Raw genomic sequence first — 12,833 nt, forward strand, 5'->3', positions numbered from 1 at the left:
AATTGTGGAGGAATATGACTGTCAAATATCCTTGACAATCCCTCATAAGTGTATGCATCTAATGATGAGTTGAGTCAGGGGAGCATGGTCTTGTTAGATGTGCAATTTGTCAAGATTAGCAGAAACTCACATGGAAGACAATGTGTAATGGGGATGGTGGCCAGGTAGGGTTGATAACATCTGGTGATGTTGATAACATCGGTGTTATCATTTCAGAGGATCTGTCCTGGGCTTAGCATATACTTCCTCTACTTCCATAGAATTTTTTAAAGATTTGGCATAACACCTAAAATCTTGACAAGCTACTATAGATCTGTGGTAGAGAGTTTATTGACTGTTTGCATCACAGCCTGGTATGGACACACCAATGCCCTTGAATGGAAAATTCTACAAAAAGTAGTGGCTATGGCCCAGTTCATCACTGGTAAAGCCCTCCCCACCCTTGAGCACATCTACATGGAGCGTTGTCACAGGAAACCAGTATCTATCATTAAAGACACCCACCACCCCGGCCGTGGTCTCCTCTTGCTCTGCCATCAAGAAGAATGTACAGGAGCCTCATGATCCACACCACCAGGTCCAGGAACAGTTATTACACTTTAACCATCAGGCTCTTGAACCAAAGGCTTCACTCAACTTCTTTTGCCCATCATTGAAATGTTCCCACAACCTATGGAATCGATTTCAAAATCTCATCATCTCATGTTCTCAAAATGTAAGGCTTTTTTTCTTCTCTTTCGTACTTGCACAGTTTGTTGTTGTTTGCAGATTGCTTGTTTCTCTGTTCTCTCAGGTATAGTCTTTCATTTATTCTATTGTGTTTCTTGGATTGGCTGTGTACACCTGCAAGAAAATTAAACTCGGGGGTTGTATATGGTGACACATACGTACTTTGATAATAAATTTACTTTGAACCTTGGGTTGAAGTGGGGTTGTTATGGTAAAGTTCCGCATACTTAACCCATGGACTACCTGGACATAGACCAGGTAGACCGAAGTGCAGAGTAGACCAGAGAGGAGGATGGAGCTGAATGAAGAATCTTTACTGGAGGACGAGTTTCTAGAGAACACAGACTAGAATCACTACACACAAGGTAGGTAAATTCAAGACTGAATTTGAACAAAGGCAAACAAAACAGAAGAAACTTAATAAAGCAAAGCACAGGTACACTGATAACTAAAATGAGACTCGGATGAAAATAATCAGCTAATATAATCGGGGAGGAGGAGCGTCGGAGTCTGGAAGACACTGGTGCCCCATGGAGATAAGACCAAAGCACGATGCAATGTGCGCTTTGATATCTCCAGAAGTACCATTTTGCGGACCCCCCCTTCCCCAATATCCGAATGATAACTTGGGAAAAGCATAATATAGAATAATAAATCCTCTATTAACAGAACAAAGAGCAGGTTACAATGGGTATCATTGTGGGCATAGTGGAGTTTGCCTTGACTGTCTTAGTAAATTTTGAGTACACCAGGTTTCCCTCAAACAACAGTGGACAACTCTTTCTATTTTTAATTCAGCCAGTGAAACCTCATGGAAGTATTTGAAGATATTAGTGCCCATCATATTGTAGACTCCCTCTCCTAAGGCTTCTGCTCCTTAGACATTTTTCCCCGTTTTTTTTCCACTCTGCAAACAGTCATTAGCTGTTTTCAGTGCTGCAGCTCTGCTGTTAGTCCATCTATTTCTGTCTCAGAAGCAGGGTAGCTTCTAATTGGCCTGCATGTGCAATTACTAAGTGAGTTAAAAACCTATCTTGTTTGCTGTTGTGTGCTGGGGCAGCAGGCTGAGGGTAGCAGACACCAACAGAATCAACAAACTCATTCGTAAGGCCAGTGATGCTGTGGGGGTGGAACTGGACTCTCTGACGGTGGTGTCTGAAAAGTGGATGCTGTCCAAGTTGCATGCCATCTTGGACAATGTCTCCCATCCACTCAATAATGTACTGGTTAGGCACAGGAGTACATTCAACCAGAGACTCACTCCCCCGAGATGCAACATTGAGTGTCATAGGAAATTATTCCTGCCTGCGGCCATCAAACTTTACAACTCCTCCCTCGGAGTGTCAGACCCACTCTGAGCCAATAGGCTAGTCCTGGACTAATTTCCACTTGGCATTATTTACTTATTATTATTTAATTATTCATGGTTTTATATTGCTGTATTTCTACACTATTCTTGGTTGGTGCGACTGTAACGAAACCCAGTTTCCCTCAGGATCAATAAAGTATGTCTGTCTGTCTGTCTGAAATACATGCTTAGGCAGAATTATGCTCTCTTTGCATTAAAATTCCAGCCTAGAGAATAGGGTAGAGGTATTAGCCTTTGGGAGATGGAAGTCAGTTCCGGGACAGAAAGCACCTTAACTGATAGGCTTGATGTGAATCATGTGGACCTCTTATATCTCAGAACATTAAAATGCAGAGGGAAGCATTGGACTAGATACAGAAAGACTGTAATTGAACCACAGAAAATTGGAGCTTAAAGCAGTAATATGAAGGGGCAATTGAAGGAGTTAGCAAACTAATATGAATTAATTCAAGGATAGGAAGCACATGCAGGGTTCTAAAAGTTGTGTCTCTGGTGTGAAAAAATGGGATTAAAGAGTCTTATAGTCACGTCAAGGTGGCAGTGTGCAGAACGAAACTTATTTGGCATATGATTGATAGTGTATTTGTTTTTAATAATTTAATATTTCACGTTATTTTGTTGCCATTTGTAACACAAAGGAAATATAAATCCCACTATATGATACTGGTCTGTAAGAATAGTTTATGGTATTTTTATAAGTGTACATACTGTGTTTGTGGAATTCAAAGACAATATTAATCTTTATGTGAGAATGAGAAAATTTGTCTGGATGAATTCAAGCTAGAAAAATGTGATTATAGTTTGTTTTTGAAAAGTTTCATGGGTGTTAAACATAAAACTAAAAATATTTAAATTAGCTGAAAATACTTAATAGATTGAATGAAAATATGTTATTGGGCGATTTGTTACGAAAGCATTCATTATATAGTTAATCGTACAAGCTTTTCATATATTCAGAACTTTCAGTTAGCCACAGACATCTACGTGATGTGCAAACTTACCCTTTGTGAATCCGTCAATAGAAACATGTTCTCTGAAGACACCCCAGCCTTACATGGCAGGAACTTACAACACAACAGCAAGTCTTTGAACAATGTAATGCCACTGCATTGATGGGGTCAAGAAAATGTATAGTGTGCATAGCTCTTAGTTTTGTTGACTCACAGATTTATTGAAGACTATGAATAACTCAGTGTCCTTGATTAGAATTCAGTAGCATAGAAGTGGCTATTAAAAATTCATGCAACAATTTGAGTTTAATAGTCATTAGACATTTAAAACAATAAAAATAAGTAAATCTTTTAAAAAGCATTGAAGTAAATTCAATTAAAATAAAGATGTTATTAACTTTATTTTTCAAATATATATCAAACATACAGCGAAGTCTGACAAGCCATTCAATCCTGGAATCATTTTCATGAGCCTCCTTTGAACTCTCGCCAGTTTCAGCACATCCTTTAAGGTAAGGGGCCCAAACTGCTGACAATACTCTAGGTGAGGCTTCATCAGTGTCTTTTAAAGCCTCAACTTTACATTCTTGTTTTTATATTCTAGTCCTCTCGAAATGAATGCTAACATTGCAGTTGCCTTCCTCACCACTAAATACACCTGCAAATTAGCTTTTAGGGAAACTGCACAAGAACTCCCAAGTCCCTTTGTACCTCAGAGTTTTGAATCTTCTCTCCATTTAGGAAATAGTCTACTCTTCTATTTCTTCTCCCAAAGTACATGACCATATACTTCACTGCACTATATTCCATCTGTCACTTGTTTGCCCATTCCCTCAATCTCTCTATGTCCTTTTGCAGACTCCCTGCTTCCTCGGCACTACCTGCCTCACCACCTATCTTCATATTGTCTGCAACTTGGCCAAAAAGCCATCAATTTTAACTATACAAAATTACAAGGGGAACAAATTGGGTCAATGCAAGCAGTCTTTTTCCTCTGAGGTTGGGTGGGACTCCAACCAGAGATCATGGGTTAAGGGCAAAGGTGATATATTTAACAGCAGCATGAGGGAAAACTTCACCCAGAGGGTCATGAGAGTGTGGAATGAGCTGCCAGCATAAGTGGTGCATGCAAGCTCGATTTCAATGTTTAAGAGAATAGGAATTGGATAAGTACATGGATAGTAGGGATATGGAGGGTCTGGTCCCAGTGCAGGTCAATGGGAGTACACAGTTTAAATGGTTATGGCATAGACTAGATGGGCTAAGTGGCCTGTTTCTGTGTTGTATTTCTCTATGACTCTAATTCTGTCATCCGAATCATTAACGTATAATATTATAAGAAGCGGTGTCAACACAGAACCACTAATCACCAGCAGCCAAACAGAAAGGCTCCCTTTATTCCCATTCTTTGCCTCCAACCAATCAGCCACTGCTCTATCCATGCTAGAATCTTTCCTTTAATACTATGGGTTCTTATCTTGTTGAACAGCCTCCTGTGTGGCACCCTGTCAAAGGTCTTCTGAAAATCCAGTATACAACATCCACTAATTCTCTTTTGTCTATCCTGCTTATTATTTCTTCAAAGAATTCCAACAGGTTTGTCAGGCAAGATTTTCCCTTAAGGAAACCATGCTGACACCAGCTTTTGTAATCTGAGCCTCCAAGTAACCCGAAACCACATCCTTAACAATCAACTCTAACATCTTCCCAATGACTGAGGTCAGACTAACTGCCTTATAATTTCCTTTCTTCTGCCTCTTTCCCTTCTTGAAGAGTGGAGTGACATTTGCAATTTTCCATTTATCTGGAATCTATTGATTCTTGAAAGATCATTACAAATGCCTCCACAATCTCTTTACTCACCTCTTCCAGAACTCTGCGGTGTAGAACATCTGGTCCCGTTGATTTCTCACGCTGCAATTTGAGAAGGGGAAGCTAAAATCGGATGTATTTACAGTGGAGTAAAGGGAATTACAGAGGCACGAGAGAAGAGCTGGTCAAAGTTGATTGGAAGGGGACAATAGCAGGGATGACAGCAGGACAGTAAGGGACTGGCATTTCAGGGGAAATTCCGAAGGCACAGATTAGATACATCCCAAAGATGAAAAAGGATTCTAAAGAAGAGTTTCGCAACTGTGCATAACAAGGGAAGTCAAAGACAGCAAAAAAACAAAAGAGGGGGTATATAATGTTGCAAAAATTAATAGGAAGGTAGAGGATTGGGAAGCTTTTAACAACCAGCAGTATACAACTAATGAACCATAAAGAAAAGATTAAATATGATGAAATTGATGCACGATCAATAATTCCAAAGGACTGGAAGTAGAGTAAATACTGAAAGGCTCTTATTAGCAGTAAAACGGAGCACGTCCATGCCGGCTGACTGCCCTGGACTGTGGGAGGAGCAGTGACACAATCACCTTTATCCAGGGGTCTGTGGGAGGAGCCACAGGAGCAGTCAGCAGAGGGGCATGTCCAGACAGGTATACATGGTTTACCACAGAAATGCTAGCCAATAATAAAAAGGAGGATACAAAATGATTGTTTGGATACATAAAGAGTAAAAGAGAGAAGAGAGTGGACATCAAACTGCTAGAAAGTGATGCTAAGGTGTAGTGATGTAGGTCAAGAAGATTGTGGATGAACTTAGTAAGTACTTTGCATCAGTCTTCACTGTGGAAGACACTAGCAGAATGCCAGAAATGTGAGAGCTTCAGGTGGCAGAAGTGAGTGTCATTGATATTAATAAGGAGAAGACGCTTGGGAAGCTGAAAGGCCTGAAGGTAGATAAGTCACCTGGATCTGATGGGCTACACCCCAGGGTTCTGAAAGAGGAGGTGAGGAGATTGTGGAAGCATTAGTAATGATCTTTCATGAATCACTAGATTCTGCAATGGTTCCAGAGTAATGAAAAATGTTAAATCTTATTCCCCTCTTTAAGCAGGAAGGGAGGCAGAAAAAATGGAATTTATAGGCCAGTTAGCCTGACCTCAGTGAATTGAAAGAAATTGGAGTCTATTATTAAGGATGAGGTTTTGGGGTACTTGGAGATACATGAAAAGTAGGCTAAAGTCAGCACGGTTTCCTTAGGGGAAATCTCGCCTGACAAATCTAATGGTATTCTTTGAAGAAATAATAGGCAGGATAAACAAAGGAGAGTCCATGGATGTTGTTCATTTGGGCCTTAGGAAGACCTTTGATAAGGTGCCACACATGAGGCTGCTTAACAAAATAAAAGACTTCTTCTTCATTTATAAAATGACTGTAAAACTCTACTCCAACACGCCGTGCACAGTAATAAGACAGATGGTGTCGTGCCCCCACCATACAGTCTCTCTGGGCTTCCAAATCAGATGCTAAGTGGTACACAGGAGTGTAACAGACTTAGCGGATAAGGAAGCTGCCCTGCAGTGACAACTAACTGGTCTAGTGATGCCATCCGTTGACCAACACTCTGGTTCCTCTGCATGCCACCAAGGTGGCTGTACCATTGACCCTTTGGATTTATCTGCCACAGACACCATCAGACGCCCTGCAGCCGGCGTCCTCGTTGGGTGCAGTCTTTGCCTGAAGAGGCATAACCTACAAAGTAGCAAAGGCATGCTTACCTCCTTGACTTAGCTAGCCACGGTCCTACTACTAGATCTAGTCTAGTAGTATACCAACGGAACATCACCTTCACTGCTAGGTTAGACCTGCCAGAGAACAAATCTCCATTGTAGTTCGCTGATGTTCAGCCGGTGCCACTCCTACGCCATGGTGAGGCACCAAGGTAGGAAAATAAGAGGCTATGGTATTACGGGAAAGGTACCAACATAGCTAGAAGATTGGTTGAATGGGAGAAGGCAAAGGGTGGGAATAAAGAGGGTCTTTTTCTGGTTTGCTACCAGTAACAAGTGCTGTGCCGCAGGGATCGACATTGGGAACGCTCCTTTTCACATTATATGTCAATGATGAGGATGAAGTAACTAGTGGCTTTTTGGCCAAGTTTTGCACATACCAAGATAAGTAGAGGAGCAGGTAGGGTGGAAGAAGCAGGGTGTCGGAAAAGGAGACAGATTGGGGGATAGATGGAATATACTGGAGGGAATTGCATGGTACTTTGGCATAGACTATTTTCTAAACTGGGAGAAAATTCAAAAATCAGAGGTATAAAGGGACTAGGAAGTCTTTGTGCAGGGTTCCCTAAAGGCTAACTTGCAGGTTGAGCCAGTGGTAAGGAAGGCAAATGCAATGTTAGAATTGATTTCGATAGGACTAGAATACAAAAGCAAGGATGCAATGCTAAGATTTTGTAAGGCATTGGTCAAACTGCGCTTGGAGTATTCTGAGCAGTGCTCAGCCTCTTATCTAAGAATGGATGTGCTGGCATTGAAGAGACTACAGAGAAGGTTCACAAGAATTATCTGAGGAATGAAAGGGTTAACATATGTTCAATTTCTCTGAACCTGTATTCGCTGCAGTTTAGAAGAATGATGGGGTACCTCATTGAAACCTATTAAGTACTGAAAGGCCTAGATAGAGTGGATATGGAGAGAATGTTTCCTATAGTGGTGGAGTCTAGGATCAGAGGGCATAGCCTCAGAACTGAGGTACGTCCATTTAGAAAAGAAATGAAGAAAATTTTCTTTAGTCAGAGGGTGGTGAATCTGTGGAATTCATTGCCACTAATGGCTGTGTAGGGCAAGTCATTGGGTATATTCAAGGTGGAGATTAATAGGTTCTTGATTAATCAAGTCCTCCAAGGTTATGGGGAGAAGGTTGAGAGGGATTATAGATCAGCCTTGATGGAATGGTGGAACAAATGATAGGACAAATGATCTATATCTGATCCTATGTCTTATAGCCCTATAGCATGGGAAATGAACCCAGATCCTGAGCTGCAACTCTAAGTCATTGCTGTAACCACTACACTACTGACCCATCCTAAGAAAAGTAAATGAGCAAAGCCTTACCTTTGGCCCACACGCGCATTACTCTGCACTGAGATAAGTGCATTCCCAGTCCCTGTGCAATATTAAAGCAAGCATTGGTTCAGCCAGCAGATTCCCCAGATTTCACAGTAAATTTATGACTTTTGCATTCATGTGGGTCCTTACCTCGGTGGAAAAATCCAGTCTCTTGTCAATATCTATTGTCAATCTGGTAGCTTCATGTTAAACAGTTAATGTACTCTGGAAGTCTTTGTGGTACCTTTCCTCTTAGGTCCTGGTCAGTTCTCCCACTACAATCAAAATTATTCAACACAGATCAAGTTGTAAATCATTTTTTCCTGACTTCCAGATCTTGCTATGGGTAGAATCGCAGTTGCTATTGTCTGAATGGAAAGATTCAATACTCGGGAGGCTCTGAGTTATTTAGGAAGGTGCAAACTAGAGTTACAGAGCAGCTACTTAACTCAAGTAATTACTGCTGTCAGTTCTTTAAAAATTCCAAGTATCTTGCTAATCATTAACAAGGTTTAAAACACCAAAAGGGCACTTCGTACACATTTTCCGTTTAAAAAAGTTTCGGGTTCTTTCCATTTAAAACAGTGATATTTGTAATTTTTGCCTGGATATTCCACATAAACTTTAAACCACTTATAACAAAAGCTAGTGTCTGGTTAAGTAATGAAAATATAAAAAATGAAATGGGGAACTGTAAGGTTAGAAGAAGTCTAGAATGCAGATCATTAAGACCTGGGTTATTCAGTTTCTATAAATCCTCATCTGACATACAGGAAAATTTCATAGCACTCCATGTTATGGGGTAACAATCTAGTGTTCATTATCCATCTTTAATTGTCTTTCAGAAAACCATTAGGAGTCAACCACAGTGGTGGTGTAATTAAGTTTTGGCCAAATTGGGAAGGATAGTAGATCAACTTCTGTTACGGAAATTGACAACCCAGTGGAATTTAATAGCATGCCAGCAGGTATGAGCTTACTTTTATTGACTCAAGCTTTTTAAAAATTCTAGACTGATTCAGTGGCTTGAAATTAAATTCCCCAGGAACCATGGTGTGAATGAGGACATGGCAGTTCAATGAGTGCTCCGCGTTATTAGACAAGGCAGACAATATTGCTAGACTCTGCCTTTTGATTCAATCATTTCCAACCTTTGTCAGAATCTGTGACAAAATCTATTGACTGTGAAGCGACTGTTTGAGCACCACAATAGTGTAATGGTTACCACGACACTATAGCAGCTCGGGACATTCCAGAGTTCAGAGTTTAATTCCAGAGCCGTCTGAGAGGAATCTGTACATCCTCCCCATGAAATCCATGGGTTTTCCCCACTTGCTCCAGTTTCTTACCACAGTCTAAAGATGTACCAGTTAGGTTAATTGATTATTGTAAATTGTTCTGTGATTAGGCTAGGGTTAAATTGAGGTTGTCAGGGGTTGCTGTGTGGGGGGGGGGGGCGGGGGACGTGATCAGAAGGGCCCACTCTGCTCTGTATGCTAAATAAATAAGACACGGAATCTGGGAATTATGGCTGTGATGGAAGAGGAGTCCTATCCACATTTCAGCAAGATGCATGGGCATAACAATACCAAATTTATCTTAATGTTGGGCCTGCAATCAATCAGCTCCCCCATACCTTTTCCTGCATAATGTACATGCGACCAGTGCCTAACACCAGTGAAAGAATTGGAAAAGAAGAACATGGAATTTTATGGGAGAGGGTAACAAAACAGAACAATATCAACTAGGAATTTCATTATGCAGGAAGGAGGCCTGCACTCCACTCAATCATTCAAATGGTAAAAGGGCCCCTAGAAAATTCTGGCTGGCAGCTCATTATCATGAATCAAGGTTCTAGCCAGAGCTACATCCACTTGCTTGGAGAAGTATTGAAAGAGGTTTCACTGATGTTCTTCAAGTTTACACAGCCTCTTTTTAAAAAAAGAGGTGAATTCTGACAAGACCAGGCCAAGGCAGCAGAAGGTCCTGTTATCCCCAGGAGAGGAAGTTCTCCAGACACATGAGGTTGGGAGGAAGAAGGGCCTATTCAGAATATGTATTTCACACTCGTGTCTCTAATGTACGTAAGTTAGGTTCTAAGGTAAAGCTAAGAGTGTGCTGCATTATGCATGCATAGATATTGTCACTGGAAGCTATGGAAGATAAAAGGTGTATCCATTTTATCTTGCTCTGAGTAATATTTTCTATGTTCTATGTTCTAATATTTACAGTTTTGACACCACATGAGGGAGGATAAGAACTCACATATATGTTACAAATTTGCAACATGGTTGTAAAACTAGTCCTTGCATGAAGCTAAGAAAATGGGCTTCACAACAAAAGTAAAGAATACAGAATTCAAATCTGGCCAGAAGACTTCCCTGTGATCCAATAACACTGGTGACCACAGTGGCACATTGAGGCATTAGCTGCGTGAGGATAGGCAAGTGTGGGCACGGGACAGAATATTGACTAAGTCTTGTTCAAGAAGTAGGAACAACGGACCTCGAGAAGCTTCTTTGCAAATCGAGCACAGATCGTGCAGTGAAGAAAAGACAGCCACGGACAAACCTGTTACAAACCCATGGACTCTCACAGACTACACCTTGTCCCACCCTACTACTTGTAAAGATGCCATGCCTTTTCTCAATTCCTTCACCTCCACTGCATCTGCTCTCAGGATGAGGCTTTTCATCCCAGAATGAAGGAGATGCCTTCCATTTCAAAGGAAGGGGCTTCTCTTCTTCCACCATCAACACTGCCCTCAAATGCAATACTTCCATTACACAGATGTTTGCTCTTACCCCCCCTCCCGCCACCCTACCAGGGATAGGGTTCTTCTTGTTCTCACCTACCACCCCACCAGCCTCCACATCCAGCATGTAATTCTCTGAAACTAACGCCACCTCCAATGGGATCCCACCACCACACACCTCTTTTCCTTCCCCCACTTTCTGCTTGCCACAGGGATCGCTCCCTATGCAATTCATTGACCAGTCATCCCTCCCCACTGATCTCCCTCCTAGCATTTATCCTTCAAAGCAGAAAAAGTGCTACACCTGCCCCTACACCTCCTCATTCACTTCCATTCAGGGCCCTAAACAGTCCTTCCAGGTGGGGTGAGCTGTACATCCGTTGGGGTCATTTACTGTGTTCAGTGCTCCCAGTGTGGCCTGCTGTCCATCGGTGAGACCTGACGTAGGTTGGGAGACCACTTCACCGAGCACCTATGCTCCATCCACCAGAACAAGCAGGATCTCTCAGGGGCCACCCATTTTAATTCCACTTCCCATTCCCATTCCGATATGTCCATAGATATATCCATTGATGCTGCCTGGCCTGCTGAGTTCCTCAAGCATTTTGTGCGTTGTTCAGATTTCCAGCGTCTGCAGACGTTTGTGAAGACAATGGCTGCCTGTCTAGGATGCAACCAGTTAAGAGACCTCAGGTGAGTGTGCATTTGGATTATAAAGGATTCAATCGGTCTAAATAAACAAACATCACAATGAGTTTTTGGAGTTAATACAGCCATACTCTAAATGGGCACAGAATAGCTTTGACCTTCAGCATTTTGTTGTGATAACAAAAGAAGAAATAAACAAAGATATAACTTTTCACACCTGACCTGCCATTCAATAAAGTCCTGGGTGATTGTTTAACTCAATGCACTTTCCTCCAGGAGCCCAATCTTCTTTGATTCTCTCATTATACAAAGATCTGTATTGAATATATTCAACAACCGAGCTTCCACAACTCTCTTAAATTGGGAGTTACAAAGATTAAAAATCTTTTGGATGAAGAAATTTCTTCTCATCTCTGTAATGAATAGGCAATGCCTTATTTTGAGAATGTGCCCCTGCTTCTAAATATCCAGCCAAAAGAATCACCATCTGACACCTCCCTTTTAAGCTCTTCAAAAATTTTATATGCTTTATTGAAATCAATCTGCATTCTTCTAAATTCTAGGTGATCTCTTATAAGCATGTTTAATCTCTCTTCATATAATGAAGCACATTTTCATAGCACTTCTCTATAACAAACAGAGCATCCCTGAATGCCTACACTGTTTCTGGTGTGATCTAATCTGGTCCTATATAATTGCTGCATTGTCTTCTGTACTAACACAAATGGTATCCATGAAGAAGGAGAGGAAGAAGGACTGCACCCTTGTAGATACAGGAACACAGTATTTGCTTCAGGCTTGATAAACTCGTGAAAGTCTGCAGATGCTGCCTGACCTGTTGATTTCCTCAGGCACTTTGTGTACCTTGATAACCTATTACTAGAACTTGCCAGTTCTGACACCAATTTAAAAGGCATATTGAGTTCCATCCCGAGGACCATAGATGTCAGAAGATGAGGTCCCAATTGAGTTATGGACCTGATAGTTAGTCACAGCAGCTCCAGTTGTGTGATTGCATCACAAAAGACCATTAGACATGAAGTGAATTAAGCCATTCAACCTATTGGCTCTGCTCCACCAATTGATCACAGCTGATTTATTTTCCCCCTCAACCCTATTCTCCTGCCGTCTTCCATATCCTTTGACTCCCTTACTAATTAATTACCTATCAACCTCTGCTTTAAAATTACTTTATGACTTGTCCTCCACGGCCATCTGTAGCAATGAATTCCACCAATTCACCACCCTCTGGCTAAAAGAATTCCTCCTCACATTTGTTCTAAATGGATGTCCCATTTTGAGGTTGCGTTCTCTGGTCATAGACTCTCCCATTAATGGAAACATACTTTCCACACAAACTCTATCTTGGTCTTTCAATATTTGATGTGTTTCAATGAGATCCCACCTCATTCTTCTAAACTTCAGTGGGTATG

At 41.3% G+C, this 12,833-nt stretch overlaps 1 long non-coding RNA gene across 1 annotated transcript; it reads right to left on the bottom strand.

Moving 5' to 3' along the window:
* Window positions 1–321: 321 nt before the first annotated feature.
* On the bottom strand, window positions 322–8,399 carry LOC132393689 (uncharacterized). Its single transcript, XR_009512038.1, has 3 exons — window positions 8,148–8,399; window positions 8,004–8,055; window positions 322–843 (listed from the first exon to the last, which is right to left on the bottom strand). It is a non-coding gene; the product is annotated as an uncharacterized LOC132393689 (long non-coding RNA).
* Window positions 8,400–12,833: the final 4,434 nt, after the last annotated feature.

This window comes from Hypanus sabinus, chromosome 5 (assembly GCF_030144855.1).
Source record: "Hypanus sabinus isolate sHypSab1 chromosome 5, sHypSab1.hap1, whole genome shotgun sequence".
NCBI classification, from domain to species: domain Eukaryota; kingdom Metazoa; phylum Chordata; class Chondrichthyes; order Myliobatiformes; family Dasyatidae; genus Hypanus; species Hypanus sabinus.